Source organism: Pholcus phalangioides, unplaced genomic scaffold (assembly GCF_987345545.1).
Source record: "Pholcus phalangioides strain wild (caught in Gottingen) unplaced genomic scaffold, Ppha-v1.0 ptg000016l_1, whole genome shotgun sequence".
NCBI classification, from domain to species: Eukaryota; Metazoa; Arthropoda; class Arachnida; order Araneae; family Pholcidae; genus Pholcus; species Pholcus phalangioides.
Window position 1 is genome coordinate 15,658,104 of NW_028301609.1, and position 17,065 is coordinate 15,675,168.

At 36.6% G+C, this 17,065-nt stretch overlaps 1 protein-coding gene across 1 annotated transcript in view; it reads left to right on the forward strand.

The window, feature by feature from the left end:
* Positions 1 to 17,065, forward strand: part of LOC149075138 (neurexin 1-like) — a 181,907-nt gene that overhangs the window by 2,165 nt on the left and 162,677 nt on the right. The window lies entirely within an intron of this gene.

The following is a 17,065-nucleotide window of genomic DNA, read 5'->3' on the forward strand; positions in this document are numbered from 1 at the left end:
TCTTGTTGGCTACTTTTTCTTATTTTCCTCCACCTTGATTGTGATCTAAATCTTTAACCAGTCTCCTATCCCAGCGTTTCTCAACCTATGGTCCGCGATGATGGCATAGGTGCTTCGCAGGAAGACTTGATAACTAACTGAATGAAAAATTATTCAACTGTTGTTTATATGACATTAGCAATATATACATATGGGTTCAAATAAAAATTCTATATTCATACTTAAGTTCACCATACCTCATTAATGAAGTTGTGATCCTAAACAAACGGGATATAACTAATTGGTGACAAAAATGCATTTACGATAAATTTGCTAATTACTGCTAAACTGCAGAGGGGGTAAATGGCCGATACAAATAGCAATAAAGAAAAATATATTCGACGAAAAACTATTCAAATGAGAGAATGACCATGCTTGATTGAAAAAATAAGGGGTACTGGGAGCTTAAATACGGGACGTCACCAATTGTCATCGAAAACGTTGCCATAAGTCGGCGAAATTTCCAATTATTGTTAAAATCGCTGAAAAATTGAGGGAAAAAAACGTTGAACCCGACAAATATGTGAGATGAATATTTGTATACATAGCAATGACTACCATAATAAGTTATGAAAACGCTGTTTATATATGATTTTAGTAAACATTACAAATTCATATAAACATCGTTGAAAAAATGGGAGAAATGTATAAAAAACATTCAAAACAACTAAAAATAAGGTAATGTTTTCTAATACGAGACACAAGTGATCCGTCGAATTGTGTGACACACCTTATTGGCACTGGAGTCTGGAAAGATTGAGAAACGCTGTCCTATCCTATTGCACTGGCATTGGAATGTAAAAAAATATTCAATTCGGCCATTTTAAAACCTTGGCAACGCCTTTGTATTTGTATTTGCTTGAATAAATGCCTGATTTATTCAACAACAAGGTGCCCTTGTGCCAAGTATCCTCTCTCAACAATTCTCCAAACATGCATCTTACTAGAAATCTTACATTTTCCGGAAGTTGAAACACTTATCCTGCCAATTATGAATTTTTTTTTACGAATTGTTAAAACATGTATCAGAGATAAAATAGTTTTTTTTTCAAAACTTTTAAAAAACGTATCGTGGTAAAAATGGGTAAAAAAAAAAACTTTTATAAAACCAGCATCCTGCAAATAATACATTTTTTTTCAATATGTGGAGACACGTATGCTACAATAAATGAAAACTTCAACCTCGTGGAAAACGTGTGTATCTTTAGAACAATATATTTTCCAACAATATGAAGACACGTATCCTACTAAAACAATACATTTTTAATCACGTCGAAACAAGTATTTTTTGATCAATACAATTTAAAACAAATTTGAAACAATGTGGAGACTCGTCCGGTCAAAACCACTTTCGACAATGTGGAGACACATCCGGGAAAGATAATTTTCGACAATGTATAGACACACACACACAACACGCACATCCGGTCAAAACAAGTTTCGAAAATTACATCTTGTTCATCCAATTAAAACAACGCATTTTTCAACAATTTTAAAATATGCTTATTTGATTAAACAATGGGATGTCAGTTTTGAATCTTTCTTACTGGCAGAAAGTGAAGAAAATTCTAGCAGTTTCCTGGATGATAATATTCAATTTTCATTTCTTATTAGAGATGAAAAAGAATTCAGAACAGTGAAGTACGATTCATGGTCAGTGACAAGCATCTTTGGTGTGGTTTCGTCTTCAAGAAATCATTTAATAATCTTTTCAACTGATTCTTTTATTCTCAACTAAAGTTTTCATTCCATAAGATGGCTAGGGTCGCTCTTCCAGATTTCCTTCTAATGGATTATTTCCTCAAGATGATGTCTTCTGACTTGAATCATTAACTAATTCAGCTCAGCTCTGAGACAAAGCGCGAATACGATTTTGTCCGATCACAGAATCTGATTCCGACTCGTATCGAAGCGTAATAACTTCACCAAGGTTCGTGCGTGAAATCAGACACGAATCGAATCGATTTAAAAGCTACCCTTTGATATAATGTCCTCCTGTTCTTCCTAATGATGTGAACAACGCTAAGGTTGCACAAAGCCGACGTAAGCGTAAAGATCCAGGTACCTATCCTCCCAACCTCCCATTAAATGGACGGTGTGTATATCTCTTTCCTCTCGATTTTCAATGAACTCGACTCATGAATATATTATACGCATGTACTCATTCCAAAGCCAGCTGCAGAAAGAAAGAACCAATCGATTGCAAAAGCGACGATTCGGTAAGAAATTAACATAACGGCAGCTGGACAGGAACCAAATGTTCGACGAGACGAGAGAGAGAGATAATCTCTTTCTGTTGCCATTTCTTCTGGTTGTTCCTGGCAATTATGTGTATGTTCTTAGAACTAAAAAAGAGGTTCATCCTCACCAATCGCAACAAATTTTGACAGGTGGAGGAAGGCAGCAAATCGAATTTTCCAACACAGCTGTCACCCTTAAAGTTGTTTGCATTGTTTTTAGTTGCATTTAACAAGGAAAGGGTCCCAAGTTACCATCCTCAAAAAATTATGAAAAAATTAAAGTGCATTCATCTCACCCAGAAACACATAAAAAGCAAACAATTAGCGGCGGATTGCAATTATTGAAGCCACCAAAAAATTGTTAAAAATGATAACAGTCGGCTACTCATCACCTCCAGCGCTTCGTGTCGATATATCTATGAAAACTTCTTTTCACTTTCTTTCCATCAGCTTCTCTGTATTAGAAACTAGTTAATTCTTTCCCCCCTCTTTCTTTGCCTGTGCTGTACCTAATCCTGTATTGATTGAATGACGTCACTAACATTCTAGGGTTGCGGGATTTTTAAATTCGTTCTTGGCCTATATTGTATATTGGCGTTCAAAATATTAATATAGTGTATATACAATGGTTTCTGAGTGACCCGTAATAATTCCACCCGATTTCTTTATATTTCTGATCATATTTGAATGAGTAGAATCAGTGGCAATTTTTTCAAAAATTTTTGAAAACGCCATCTTGGGACATTTTCCCCTCAAGTACCATCCTCCGTCTTCCAGTCTGTGAAAACAGCATCTGGTAGGAGGTATGCAATGATTAAATGAATTTTTCCTCCGTATAAACTTACAGTTTGTGGCAAATGAAAATTTGATTCATCAAGAGGTTTTATAGTAGGGTTATACCAGCTCTGAATTTTTGTGATTTTATACTTTCGAGTTTGGCCTAACTTTTGTCCTCAGTAGTTTACATTAAATATATTTGGCGCAGAACCTTTTTCCCTGTCCCGTCACTTTCTGTTCATATACCCGTTTTTCTGACAAGTTGCCATTCCATTTATAACGTTCCGGATAATGTCTTTCATGAGCATTCGAGATGGCAAAGCACGAAGCAATTTCACAAACAACACAGTTTTATTTTACAGTACAGCTAGTTACACGTATTCACAAGCAGCGATTTTGACGGAACACGCTAAAAACAGAGAGCAAACGACAAAAATAAGAGAGATATCTGGTCTTCCAAATAAAATTCGACAAACTGCTTATGTTTTTCTTCTGAAGGTGCCCTATATAAGCAAAATAAACCTACCACAAAAATCTCGACGATTCTCGCGGGATCTTTACACTTCTCTTGGCACTGTTGCCGAGCCAACGTGCCGAGTTTGTCGTTTTACAGGGAGATTTAAAGGAAGATGTGAATACGGCTGTTGTTTACAGGAAAAATATCTCATAATAAATGATAGGTAATGACTATTTACATCATTTTTGTAACCATAATTTTTTCGTCAATAGATTTTTAAAAGTTTTTTGAATAAATTTTCATTTCTTAACCCTTTAATCAACAAGCATTGAAATATCTCGACAAGAAAATTTTTGAGACGTCAAATTAAGCAAATGCGGGGTACCTCTGATATGACAAAAAAATATTGTCAATATTTAAAAGAAATATGGGATAATGAAATTCAGGAAACACATTGTTTTTATATGATTTGCAAGATTTTAATAGTTCAAAAATATCATTTATTGTTTTCGAACTTATTTTTCTATTGTTATTAAAGAATACAGAGCAGTATGTTCCCCCCCCCCCCACATGACATTTCTCTCCAAACTGCAATGTTCAAAAGTCGTTCTTGCTTGGCTTTTCAAGAAATGGGTGACATTTGAGCAATTCAGCTGGTAATTAGAGAAAGTTCATGAACAGTTCACTAGTAAACATCGAATGTTTTGAAGTTGCTCAGAGGCATGAACGAGCTAAACGAGCTAAAAAGTAAATTCCTTTATTTGAAAAAGTATAAGGAAACCACGTTGTGTGCTTGAGAGCACCACTGCCAAGAGAATGAAGCGTCTTTCCTCCTAGCTGTTCATTTTCCAAATTTTATGTGTATATATATATATTCGATATATATATCAGTGAAATGGTTAAGAAGAATGTAGCTATCACTAGAACTTCCTTTTGAATCAATTAGAATTAAGTAAATTAATTCACAAGTAATATTTATTCAGTGAAAAAAGAGGCGAGTGTTTCTACTAAATGTCATTCCCCTGGCTACGTTTTCTTTGTGAGAAATACGTAATCGAAAATTACTTTCAATTTACTCTTCATGTTTCAGAGAATTATATTATTTCTGAAAAACTAGTTTTCACACACAATATGCATAGTTTTTTTACATCAGTTTTGAGAAATATATAAAAATGTGTTTCTCTTGGCATTAGGTAATCAGAAAGAAAGTTTAGAGATTATAAAATAAAAACAAATACAGATTTCTTGACTGAAACATCAAGCGGCAGTGATGTTTAATCCGAAGATTTTTGCTTTGAGAGTGTCTCTTGTGCTCTAGCGAAACAAATGCAAATTAGAAATCTGTTGTCCCCATGAAATTGACCGAAAAAGGAGCGAAAGAAACAAATAAAAGAAGAGGAATAAAAATACATTAGAAAAAAAAATATTCAGAGTATCAGCGCTTTTGTCCAAGTTGGGAATAAACTACCAAAATATATGAAACATGTAGCGAGTATTAAGCAATTATCAAATCAGTGCTAAAATAGGCAAATCTGACATCGCATTTTGTCTATCTCTTAACATTATTATGAACTTGAATCAACATTTTTCACCATAAATTTTAAACAAACTTAGCTGCTGACTACATTTCGTTTATCAGACTTGCCCCTGAGAATTTTTTTGAGTTTTTGGTTGATATTTATTTATTTTTTGTCCAGTTTCGTAAAAATGACCCAGTTTTACATTCGGACTTCAAATCGATGGTTGCTATCAACCATTTTATGTTTACAACAATTGATTTAGTCAGAATGGACCTCGCTTTACATGACAGAAATATATATTATTATAGAGAAGATTGTTACAATGGTTTTGAAATTGAAACACATCGAGACGTTACTTTTCTAGCATATGTGGCAGTCATTTATGAGTAAGAACAGAAAAAAAGGAGAAAAGAAAATCGGGTCGTAAAATGAATGAGTCAGAGCACCTGGTCACTTTTAACAGCCATTTATTATTGTGTGCCTGGAGCATGGTTTTTGTTTGGCCATGGAGGACCTCGTCTATTGTTACATTTATTGATGTTTCTGAGAGATCTTACAGCCTTACGATTTGCTCTATGTTTCTTTTGAAGGGAGCTTCTCATCGAGAGAGTTTAATAAGAAACAGGATATCAAGTGTTTTTTATAACATTCCATACCTAATTTTGTTTATTTCCGAAGGAAAGAGGTTAGCCTCTCCCGTGACTGGTATTAGCTGATGTTGAGCCGGACAATGGTAATATCAAGACGGGTTTTCTTCTATCGGAGCCGTTTTTCGAACAGTATACTTTTCATGCTAGCCTGGTGCAGGTGAGATCGTAACTATTATAGCATCTGCTCTGTTTGGAAACAATTGTGTTTCGATGGTGATTGATCAAAAAGCGAGGAAATATACATGCTACGACCCAAGTCCGAAGTCCGGCCAGCTTGTTAATTGGCCGTGAGGTGTGGCCAAAATCCGGTTATTGAAGCGATTATTGTTTTTCTACTTTATCCGGTCATTTCGCGAAGTGATTTAAGATGGTCCGGTAGGCGTCATATCTATAGCGTTTGGTTTGTCTGTGGCATGCCCGTGGAACCAAAAAAAAACCTTGTAGCAACAAGTGATGATAATAAATAAAAAATAAATAAATTTGGTATCATGTCTTTTTTCTTCCGACTTTGGCTGATCACTCCAAGCCCTTTTGCGAACTGTCTTGCGAAACTCCGAAATAAAGAAAAGATCAGACATTGGCTAGTCAATTTGCAGCGAAATTTACGTGAAATGGCCGTCCAATTCACAAACTGGCCTCCTTCGTGCTTATATTAATAAAAGAACGAACACAGATAGATAGATATTGGCTCTACAGTGAAATAGTTCTGAAAACCTGAAAATGAGGGGAAAAGTGAAATCCTTAAAAACTATGAGAACCTTTGAAATGAGACTGAAAATGAGAACGTCTGGCAACCCTAAATTTTGCTCACGAATAAACATTCATTAGTGCTAATAGGTCTAGAAGCCACCAGTAAAGATATATGCCATTCACGTGTTCACTAGCATCCAGTCACGTCGAACCGTATCAGCTCGTTTCACGTAGAATCTCGTCGTCTATCTGGTGCGCAATGCAATTTCTGGCTGATATATATTCTTCACCATGCTTAGACCATGATGAGCTTACTAGAATTCAAACTGCACTATTCGTCGATCATTACCTCCATTTGAATTCCATATATATATATATGTATATATACTGGAAACTATATATTAAATATTTATAAGGCATGTACCACCTGCTAATCCTCAGAGATTTTTTAGTTCGAAGTTAGAGAGTGCTGATTCATAAGGCAAGCAAATTTTTTTCTTGTCAACAGTTAAGATGTAAAAATATAGCTCAAGGACTAACTTCTTGCTAAGGACGATGAGGTGGTACTCGAAGTTATTCTGAAATCCCAGCTATTAAATTATATTGACTAAGGCTAATCCGATCAATCGATTAATTGTTAATCGCAGTTAAAAATCTTAGTTGAGTTAATCGACTAGATCAATCGTATCCAGTCAATCAAAACTTGATTTATTTGACTGAACCGATAAGATGTCTTAAATTATGTTCCTATACAAATACAATGCCACAACAGGCAAAATGCCCAACGAAGTGGCTGAGAAAAGATGCCCATAACAAATATGGATGTCATAACATTCCTGATAAATGACCATATTTAAAAATATTTGAATCAATATTTTGATCAAATTTTTCGACTTGGCACAAACTCAAGTCGATTCAACGAAAACTAGTGATGATTTTTAAAATGATTCATCAAGAAAAACGACAATATCCAAGTTTAGAAATTCCAGGATATGACAAGTATATCGTCCCGCTTATGCCAGAAACATGAATGCGTAAATTTTCACTTTATTATCAACTGGTTGGATCACTTACTTTGCTATCTAAGTTTCGCCAGGAAAGCAAATTATACCACTATTGAAACATATTTTACAAATCATTTTAGGAGAACATTCTAACGTCGTTTTTCAAGCTCTTGAAATTAACACATTCATGTTTCTAGCGTAAGGGGGGGGACGATATTAAATACCTTCAAAAGAGGGTGGCCTTAATTTATCTATTTTTTTACATCCATTTAGTGAATAAATACGTGAAAAATGAATAGAATGTATTTTTATAGCTTCAATTAATGTTATATAGTCACCTATACTCCGTTCGATATGAATGAATAGCATTTGAAATATTCGATTAAAAGTCAATTAATCGATTAAAATTTTTTTAATTAACCAGTTAGAAATTTTTAATTAACCAGTTACAAATTTTTGATTAACCAGTTAAAAATTTCAATCGATTCCCAGCCATGGTATTAACCAAGGGATGCACGAAATCGGTTTCCGCTTTTGCGATATAAAGCTTGAACCACTCCCATCACGTTCAGATGAGCGCTGTACGTACGCTAATGAAAATTTTTTGATGACTTGTGGTACACGTAAAAATGAGCAAATGTTTTTGCTCAGTTCAACTCTTAAATGCTCAATTTTTTTCTTCCAGCAGGCAATTTTTTCATAGTTAACGACACGTACTGAAAACCGGAAAAACATCATTCGAGAAATTCTATTTCGAATTGAACTGCTTATACAGAGCCTTACCGAAGACGTGCAAAGCCTCGAAAATCACACATAGATTAAATGTATCGAAGTAATACAGTAAAACCCCCTCTTAACGGACACCCCTCAGATGTGGTCATTTCCGTTTTACGGACAAATAATAATTTCCCCTTGTATAATAAAAGTATTCATTTGAAATTCCTAATTAACGGTCAACCCACTTTTACGGACGGATTTTTTTTGTCCTACAGTGTCCACAGAAGACAGGGTTTTACTATATTACTTTCGAAATATATAACTATTTCCTTTGTGATTCGAAAAAATGTCTGGTTGCAAACTTCCCTTTGGCGGTGAGCCTTGTATCAGTTTCACTGTATCAAAATCCTTATTGAAAAGAAACAAACTTCCAGTTTGGTTCAGTGATCATAGAGCACTGTATAATCTTTTTTATTCCTAGGGGGGTATGCGACATTTCCACTACTCACGGGTCACAAACTGATCTATATATAGTATGACCAAATGACGCGTATTTTATTGGTATTGCCGTATTTCCCTACAATTTTGGTTGCTCCAAATTTTCTTATAAAAATGTATTTCTTGTATTTTCTACGAATCAAACTTGAATTTTTTTAATTTTTTTAAATAAAGGACCAAGATTATTTCAATTGCTTATCAATTACATTGCGATAATTATGACTCTAAATAATTATAAGTCAGATGCATAATCATCTCAAGTTGATTTATCAACCTAAACGTCAACTTTGTGAATTACATGTTAATCCACTGTGATAAGCAGTAGCGCTTTATTTTCAGCTTTTGATGATTTTTAAAGCCATGTTTTCTCATGAGCAAGTTGCGTGAACTGAATAGGACCGTTTCGCGTCGGCAGAAACGTGTAACTTTATCAAAGCTACGACGTGTTTGTGTTTTCCCTAGCGTGGCGCATCAGCTGTCCTCTCATCTGGATATCCTCGTATTTTTTGTCATTTTGTGCAATAAAAACACACTAAATGCAACAGAAATTCAGAGTAGATCGGTGAAAAACGTGGCATAGAACGCATTTCACTTCTCCAAAATCAGTCTGCTAATCAGCCCAGCCTAAAGCGCTGGAGTGAGGCGCGTTGTGCTCTGTAGGAAAAGTCATGCTACTTTTCCTATTTGTAAGTGGACGGTTGGCACGCTGAGCGGTTCACGTTGTACGCTGTGCAAAAAACTTGCTCCCCAGAAAAATATAGTTTTAATGATATTAGTGAGATAAATTACAACTTTTTCCTCACTTTTCGACGTTTTCTTTATGATAATTGTTGACGTCCAGTATTTTTACGTAGGGATTACAATTACCCATATTTTGCAAAAGCAAATATAGTCAACCTGAGCTTATACATATCGTGTTGCATGAATTGATTTTTTATTTCGGAATTCTTTTCACGGGCCACGTAGAACCTTTGAGGGCCGGTGCACCCCTTGTTACAGAGCCTTTGGTATAAAATCTGATGCAGGGATAAGTAACATTCTCAGCTAATAAACAAGAAATAAAAAATGAAAGTTGGTAGATAAAATGTTGCAAGTGACACCAATTCTTTCGTGGTGACAGAACGGGGTTGTGTGCGATTAGTGAAGTAAAAAAATCAAGTGACAAAGTTTTGAGGGCGAAAAACAAATAAAAAAAAAACCATATAGATACGATATTGTTCTATATCAAGGATGTTCTACGTTTTAGAGAGTGTGTCACTCTTCACTGATTTGAATATATGTCGTGGGCCACTTAATTCAATGAGCTGGAACAGTGCCACTGGTCCCTTGTGGCATCTGGGAATGTGCCACGGTGGTCTTGAACTGTCCCACGACTTGGAAGAGGATTCGAAAAGGTCCACAATGAATGTTAAAAACCTTGGGAGTACGATAACGAAATTTGAAACTATAGGATCGTGGGCTGTTCGTCCTGGAAGAGGATGAAAACCCGTTTGTACAGACGCGGGACAGGAGGTTTCGCTTCAGGTGCAAGAGGACAGACAGAGCTTCAAATTCTCGTAGTAGTTTCAGGCGTGTAGCACAGGCGTTGGATAGGCCGCGTTCAACTGTCCATAAGATCGTGCGGACTATCCTCCGATATTATCCGTACAAACTTTCACTTGTGCAGCGGTTGCTTCCACATGATTATGACATTCGACTTCGGTTCTCACTGCAATTTCTAGTTCACGTTGAGTTCGATTTAGAATAGCCTCGGAATATCCTCTGGACAGACAAAGCATTTTCACTTGGATGGTGCAGTCAATACTCTCAACTGCCGAATTCGGGAACAGGAAAATCCGCACGCTATCTTAGAGGTTCCGTTGCATTTACCACAAGTGACGGTATGGAGTGGATTTACTGCATCATTTATTCTCGGTCCCTTTTACGAGAAGTTACGTTCTACAGGTCCAGTGACATGTTCGATCACCGGGAAGAGATAGGCATTGCTGTTACACAACGAAATTGTTCCGGCTTTGCAAGCACGTCACTGTCTTGTAGACATAATCTTTATGCAAGACGGAGCTCCTCCACACATTGCACAGTGTGTGTTAAGAATGTTCTTAAAACACGTTTTACAGAAGAACGTGTCATCAGCCGGCACTTCCCGAATCTATGGCCTCCCCGATCCCTGGACCTAAATTCATGCGATTTTTGGCTTTAGGGGCATTTGAAACGTAAGTTGTGACAATCCAGGAACTTTACTTGACCTTAAAGGCAGCATGCCACACCACTTGCTGAACATTTCCCCGCACACACTTCGGTCAGTTGTAGAACATGCTATGTTGCGATTTCACATGGTACTTGAAAATGATGGCCATCCCGTGGAACATGTTTTGTTGCAGTAACAATTGTTAAAATTGTAAACGTGTGCCTAAATGTGATATTTATTAATAAAACGCCATCTGGTGGCGACACGGCAACTATCCCCCCTCCCCCACTGAAACAAATTCCCATCACTTCATGAAGTCCTCCACAAAATTTTACAATTTTCTGACGACTGGTTCCGCCTGCAGGATGATACTTTTAAATAGGATCTTTTAATTATGGATGCCCTGTATGTCACTTTCTTCAATGATGGCTCTGAATTGAAGACTCTCCCCTATCCCCATTCAATTGATATGGAACCGCACCGTGGGCCACTTGAGTGATCTGGGAATGTGCCGCTTAGTTCATTTTTACATTTTCATTTTTTAAATTAGCTTTGGGGTCACGGGACACATAGGGGGACTCACTCCGAGGGCCCCTTTGGTCCGTGGGCAATGGGTTAAGCATATATGATTTATACCCTTGCTCATTAATTAAATAAATCAACGAAATATATTACGTCATTATACGAGAAACTACTGCTGTTTTTCGATAATGTTTATTATTCTATGATTCCAATTACGATACTTTTCCTGAAACATGACTATCATTAAGAAACATTAAAACATTTTTTTTTTGAAATTATAAGATATGTTTCATATCAACTCATTTCAAAAACAATGGTTTTTTTACAAACATTTAGTTTTAGAAAAAATTATTGGTTATGGTCTCATCCCGTGTAAAAATTCTTATTAAACCCTTAAATATTGTGAATCACCTGTAATTAAATCCACAAAAATACTGCAAAAAATACCCATAAATAAAATAAAATGCATTTATTCTTCCAAGATATTTTTTACCCATTGTCTTCGTAAAAGAAGAAGAAACTTCATAAAAAAAAAACATTCAAGAACCACGAAATATTTTCAAAAATACATAAATATTCCTTATCAATATCATAAAAAAAATGTATTTCAATTTTTTTTAATACCTTTTTACGATAGAAATATTTCATTTCGAAGAACGAAAATTTCTTTAAAAAAGGAAATTTTTACGTAATAACATACATTAAAAGAATAAGAAAAGAAAATGACGATGGCCATTACTTTCATCACGTCCCCGTATAATGATAATAACAACAACAACAACAACAATAATAATAATGCAAAGTGATGCCGATAATTGCGTTCGCCCTTCGAGTTAAAAGTGGAGAAAGTTTTTTCTTTGAAGCAAACAGAAAAACTCAACGTTAATACCCAGATTTTCTTTTTTTTAAAGGGGAAAAAATGACGTCATCCATTTGAAAAGGATCAAATAGGGAGAAAATTCGGATTTTATTTTTAAATTTGATTTTTTTTGTTTTTATAGAAAAGAAAAGAAGGCTTTTAATACCTCTCTTTCAGGAATTTTCTCGGAGTATCGCGAGATTGACGTGATTCTGCGGGATTTTCTTTTGTACTCGTATATGTGTGAGAGATAGAAGAGAAACTTTTCGATTTATTAATACTTCCACATAAAGATAAGAAAGGAGCTTAAAATAACCTCCGTGATCCAAATATGCAAATTAAGTTGTTTTATCGATGAGGGTTTTAACTGTAGGGGGGGGGGGGAGAAGAGTGATATTCGTCGTGGATTCAAGCCTGATGGTAAAAGTCATTTGTTGTGTTTAATTCATTGGCATTTGATACATTTAGTTTGTAAAATTGCTGTGATTTTCTCATTTTTTCTAGAGACGCGATATTTTCTGGTGAGAAATAGATTTTCCTCTTAATTTTTTTTGTTTATTCGCAAACACGATATACATTTATACAGTCCTAATAAATTCACAATTCGAACAGCGTTTTTAAGACAAATAATAAAAGGATTTAAATAATTTGAAGCGTTTTTTGGTACTCCTGGATACAATTTTCAAATGCATCACTATATGACGTAAAGGTCAACCGAGCACAACTCTGGTCTATGGGCAATTTACTTTCGAGTGAATTGTGCCGGAAGTGTGAGTGTGTGCACCTAACAGTCCGAGTGCGTATATAGTGTTGTGTCTAGTTTTTCGGGCTGCCATCTATATTTCAGAAGTGAAGTGCAATGATTGAATATATGTACCGTTTGCAGGTCTGTTGCTCTCTGTGGCGAGACTTTTTAACGGGGAGATCGGCTCGCATTCGAAATTGGGAACCGCAGAAAACCAACTTCAGCCGACCACATAGTGATGGTGGGGTTCGAACTCGGTTCCTCGCGATGCGAGTCCTTCACTATGACCATTTGACCAACACAGCGGCCTAACAGTCAATCTGCAACAATGAAACGTTCGTTACTTTCACCGTATTTCGTCACGCTAGTGTGTTGTTTCGTCAGTTCAATTTCAAACGTCAGTTTCAATTTGGCTATCTACACTCATGTCCATAAATTAAGGATAATGCCAGCTCCGGCAAATAAAAGTTCAGAAACAAAACAAACGTTACTTATTCATAAAGCCCATTTATTAAACAAAAGATAAAGAACAAAAACGATGGTGTATGTATGATGCCATTCATAAAAAATACGATTTTTGCTCCCTGGAGCAATTGTAAAAAATATCTCCTTTACAAAAACTTACTATTACATGGTTGGTATGATGGTTAATACATTGTATGTCTCCCATGCGATGAAATACAGTCCGGACATCGCCTAGGCATGCTGAGTATCAAATTATCGATCTGATCTTGGGGAAGATCACTCCACTCAGCAAGCAATGCTCTCTGAAGTTCCGGTACACATGTAGGAGGTGGTTGACGGGCTGCAACTCGTCGGCCAAGCATGTTCCACGCATGCTCTATCGGATTCAAGTCAGATGAGAATGCTGGCCATTCCATTCGGGTTATATCCTCAGATTCAAGGCATTCGTTTACGATGTTTGCTCGGTGAGGACGGGCGTTGTCATCCATAAACACAAATTCTGCGCCCATGGCAACCCTAAACAAACGTACATGTTGTTCCACAATGATGTCCCGATAAATTTTGGCTTTCATGGTTCCGGTTTGAACATGCAGATCTGTTCTGGAACCCAGTATAATTCCACCCCAAACGAGCAATGCTGCACCACCGTAACGGTGTCGTTCAATGATGTTGTCTTGGTGGTAACGGGTACCTGGCGTTCTCCATATGAAAGTCCGACGTGAATCAGACTGCAAGCTAAACCTGGACTCGTCGGAAAACATCACACAAGCCCACTGTGACGATGTCCACATTGCATGTTCTCTACTCCAGGCTAATCGCTGCCGACAGTGAGTTGCCGTGAGCGGAATACATCTGACAGGCCTGCGAGCATATAGACCAATATCTCCCAAACGTCTGTACACGGTTTGCCTTGAAACTGTGGTACCCGTGGCTGCAGATAGCTGACGAGACAGGTCGGATGCTGTGCCCCGTCTGCTTCTTTTGGCAGTTACTGCCAAATACTGGTCTTCATTCGGCGTTGTAACTCGGGGGCGACCTGTACTGTAACGTCTACTGACATTTCCGTTATCTTGGAATCGTTGCCAAAGCCTAGAGATGACACTTTGGGCAATTCCAAGTTCCTCGGATACTTCTATCTGAGTACGCCCACATTGCAGGCGGCCGATAATTCTACCACGTAAAAAATCATCCGCATGCGTCCTCTGTGTCATAACTATTCGCTTATGGCACTGAGCGCCTTACAGAACTCTTGTGAACAATTTTACTTCTTTGCCACCATTCCTTACATACCCACCTCTTACACTCTCGTCATTGTGACGTACTATCGGCATCATCTGGTGGCTTCCTGCAATTTGCATATCATTCTTGTAGATGTGTGTGATAATTCTACATATGAAATTTTTACTTTAGATTTCGATTTCCGCGTGATTCTGAATTATCCTTAATTTATGGACATGCGTGTACTTGGCGACCATCTAGCTGGCGCAAACATTTCCTGGAAAATAGAGCCAGCTATGGCGATCGAACTGTTGGCGTCGATTTCATATCGTTTACTAACGTGTCCTTGAAAATATTAATGTACACACCTTTATAAGAAATTCAGAAGATATTTGTATCTTAATCTCTCTGTAAAACTTTGCCCCCCCCCCCCCCCAGAAATTAAAAATATGATTCCCGTTCCAACAACGAGAAGCAATGTTGGATGGATCCACTCTTCCTAGTAATCAGTGTATCTCCGATGTTCATTGAATCTTAGCTTAACAGGTTATAAAAATTCTGAGTTTACTATAAGATATATATTTCCATACTATGAATTTTTGTTTTCTTATCACGATCACTTATCACATGATCAAGGACCCTTGGTTAAGAACTTCGGACTTATAGCAGGGCTGGACAAATCACAAAAAAATTTAGGTTGTGAATAATTTTTAACGCGCTAAATGGTCCAGCCCATATATAAAAAACGTAATTCCAAAAACTTTTACCCGAAAAGAAAGGTCCAAAATCATGCTTCTTTTGAAATTTTCATGTCATAGTGACCCCCTTTCATGTTGGCAGACATGCTGCTATAAATTCCAGCATTTCGTGCTGCTGTCAGTCATGCAATTTATTAACTACAAAAAGAAAATTTTAGGTGTCAACACTAATTATTTAGTCGCCATAGTGACTTGGCACCTGGGATTTGTCCCAGGTTAAGCTCTGTTTATAGTCAAGAGAAACGTCGCTAATGAAAGCATACTCATTTTCGATTATGTACGCAGACAGTTTTAAACGTAATTCCAATCTAGAAATAATTATATTTTTTTATATTTAAAGCTAAAAAAAAAGTTTAAAAACTATAAGTTGAACTGCAATCTACCGTGGTTCGGATGAGAAGCTTCGGAGGACAATATACAGTCAAACTCGGTCATAACGACATCGAATATTTCACGAAATTTTGTTACAACCGAGGTTGACATTTTTAAGACCGACCCTTTTTAACGAAAAATATAATCAGAGGAAATCAAATACTTTACATGAAGTTTTTGTTTCTTTATTATTAGGGCAGTAGTTCATCCCCAAAGTGTGCGTCGTGGCTTCTTGGGGCGTTGCGAAGAACTAGCGACAGTAATGTGCGTCCTGCGCCTAAGTGGCGTAGTGGTAAGATGATCGTCTTCCACTATGAAGGTTACCATAAAGGTCCATGGGTTCGAATCCGGGCACATAACGTCAGAAGCAAGCTCTCTACCTATGTAACCGATGAACATCGGTGCTCCGAAGAGCCTTCATTTCTCACCCAACTCCACTGGTTGGAAATTGCTGCATGGCGATATATGACCGGAGTTGGTGTGCGGTGAAGAAGAAGAAAATGTGCTCCTGCTGAGTGCTTGAAAGAGGTCTCCTCCCTAGACCGTTCTAGGGAGCCACGGTTAAACGATGACTAGGCAAGAAAGACACGCAAAATTAAGATAATTTACGCAGAAAATCACAGATTTTCTCACCAAACATGTTGCGAAATTGCCAAATATTGCTCATAAATGACCCATAAATAATGCATTCAGCAGACTTGCTGTAATGCGATGCTACAGCAAGTCTGCTGAAATGCATTTCCAAAACTAATTTGACAAATATGTGAAATAAATATTTATAGTCATTCACTTTAACACAATTTATAAATTCTGCGAATTAATTTCATTCCTGATTTTAGTGAAGATTAAGAAATTGAAAAGCAAGGGGGTTTTTTTGGAAAAACTGGAAATTTTTATAATAAAAATACGAAAATGTTTCGTGTACCGGTCAAGTCGGGGTGTCATACACGCAATAAATATTTTTTTGCAATGTTAAGTATAAATGGAACAACAGAAGAAAATGACGAAAAGTTTGTCGTTACGTTTGTTCTAAGTGGTTGCTTTTCGTCGACACTAAATAAGCAAGGTTTATTAACGATATCCTTTCTATGGCAGGAGATTTTCAACCTTTCAGACAACGTGAGCCAAATTGAAACTTCCTACGGAGACATCTTAATAGAAAGGGACCAAAGGGTCCTCAAGTTAAACAGTGACAAAAAATTAATTGAAGACTTATTTATTCTAAAATTATTTCTTTAATTAATTATCAATTTTGATTTCAATTTTATCAATTTCTCTAATTTAAAAAAATTCATTGTTTCCAAAATTTTGAAATTTTTCTTTCATTTAAGAAACGATTACTTCTA